The sequence below is a fragment of the Physeter macrocephalus genome, chromosome 10 (genome assembly GCF_002837175.3).
Source record: "Physeter macrocephalus isolate SW-GA chromosome 10, ASM283717v5, whole genome shotgun sequence".
Lineage (NCBI taxonomy): Eukaryota > Metazoa > Chordata > Mammalia > Artiodactyla > Physeteridae > Physeter > Physeter macrocephalus.
This window is the reverse complement of record NC_041223.1, coordinates 3199851-3202412: the sequence shown is the minus strand read 5'-3', so window position 1 is coordinate 3202412 and position 2562 is coordinate 3199851.

Genomic DNA, 2562 nt, shown 5'->3' with positions numbered 1-2562 from the left:
GCTCCCCTCTGCAGCATTCCTCGGCTAGGGGTCCACACAGCTTGCTCCCGCCAGACCCAATTTTGAACACTTGCTCCCCCATACTACCCCAAACACATGCACTTAATAGCTCCTTTCCCTGCTTTATTTTTTTCTTGGTACTGATCACTGTTTTAAAAATGTACTTGTCTTGTTTCTTTTCTCTCTTCTCCACTAGAATGTAGGCCTCAGGCAGGGATTTTACTCTAGTTTTCTCTTTACTGTGTCCCCAGTGTCTTGAATAGTGTCTGGCATGGGCTAGATGCTCCACAAACACATTTTGAGTGAAAGATGTGATGTGATGTGAAGTGATGCAGTGTGATGTGATGTGGAGTGAAGTGATATGAGGTGATGTGATATGAAGTGATGTGATATGACGTGATAGGACAATCCCATCTTGGATTGAGACCCAATCCAAGGTGACCAAGAGTGGGCATTACTCAAGGATGTGCTGAACCTTTAATGAGTGGGGTGTTGGTGACAAGGTAATCTACTTGGGCAGAAGACTCAGGAAGTCAGAGACAGTGTCCGGGAGCTGAAGGGATGACATGTTTACATTCAGACTCTCCCGGACGAACAGATGGGAATATTTTGATTGCTCATCAGATAGTCAGATGGCATCTAAATAAATTGCTGACAAATTTGCTAAGTACAGAGCTTTCTATTTGGAAGATTCACAAAGCAACTGACGTACATAGTGTCTACCAGCTTAAAACAATACTGCCAGAATAAAAACTGTATTTGAAAATTTCTTTTAATAACATCTTGGATTTTTTTAAAAGTCTAATTTGGTTCTTCAAAAGAGATGAAGCTGTAGTTCCTAGTAAAATGAATTTACTTCCTCAATTTCTTTATTCCCATATACTTTAAAATCCTATAACTACACTGCAGTTAAAAATTGCAAAAAATAATTTCCAAATTTTGCAAATAAAACCTAACATGCATTTACAGTGTTACACTTTGCAAAGCCAAAGAAAAAGAATGTAGATTTTGGGATAAGGACACTTGGATTTGAATTGCTGATAAGACATCCTAGCTATTCAGAGCCTTGGTTTCCTCATCTGAAAAATGGGAATCCTGATGTGCACCTTGCAGGGCTACTGTAAGGACTAGAACCGGCATAATTACAGTAACTATCAGAGAGCCCTGCATACAGTACATGCTCCAGGTGCTAACAGTCAATTACTAAAAAACAAACAGAACAGCCTATCTAATCTTGATGCTATTAAAGGATTTTTAAGAATTGTGATGCTATTACAACTCAAAAATTCTCATAACTCTAGAAACACAAAACATCAACAAAAGCCATCAACAAATCCTTCTTTTTTCTTCAAATGAGTCAACTTACTCATGGAAAACATAAAAGGTACATGTTGCATTATTCCCTGGACACTTTCACAAAGAGCAGGGCTCCTAAAATGGCATGCAAGGACCTTGTTACGTAACTCCATCTGAGTTTCTCAAAATTACATAATTTAAGGTTTTTTCCCCAAAAAGGACTTTAGAATCATAGACTTTCCCTAAACAAATGATTTTGTTCTACAGATGAGGACTTGAAGACCAGCTCCCATCTGGTTGTACAGGCAAGACCTGGCACAGTCTCCGGACTAAGTCATGACTCTGTCATCGGCACTGTGACCGGGGCAGCCAGTAAAAGAGATGAATAAACCATGGAAAGGAGAGTCCAGGCCTATAACATCCTTTCAAATGAGGCCTCGCCCACCTCTGGTGCCCTGGCACCAGCGTTCCTGTATTGCAAACGTTCTCCATATGTGGCTCACCCACCAGGAGCAGAGAACTGCATGGGACATGGGACCCTGGCCCAGCCTCCAAATCTGCACAGCCTAGAAGGGATGGCAGGTCAGACACCTGGAGAAAGCATCACACCAACATGCATGGTCAGTGCCACGTGAGGAGGGTAAAAGCCAGTGTTTGAAGAGCCCAGGGGGGAGCGGGGATCATTTCCGGGTGCTTAGAGGAAGCTCTCAAGGGACAGGAAGTGAGCAGTATCTTCTCTCTGGGAGAGGTCTGCCCTTGCTTCCACATGGTTCACCACTGGATCTTCCAGCGGGTGTGAAGACTCTATATCTACTCACACGCAGTCGGTCCTCATCAGTCACGGACTCCATATCTGCGAGTGAATTCACCTACTCGCTAAGATTTATTTGTCACCCCGAGTCAGCACTGGGGGTGCTTTTGCTCATTTGGGGACACATGCAGAGAGGAGAGAAATTTGAGTCTCCTGATTGATGCATGCTTTCCCAGCTGAGGTTGAACAAGGCCACAGTCTGCCTTCTTGTTTCAGCTCGTACTGTAAATAAGTACCCCTTCTGGAGTCTGTTTAGTGCCACATTTTCCATATTTTTGTGTTGTGCATGTGTGTGCAATTTCACTGTTTAGAATGGCTCCCAAGTCCAATGCTGAAGTGCTGTGTAGTGATTTATGGGGAAAATACGTTTGTTAGATAAACTGTTCAGGCATGAGTTACAGTGCATTTGGCTATGAGTTGTTCAATGTCAACGAAACAACAGTGTATGTTAAATA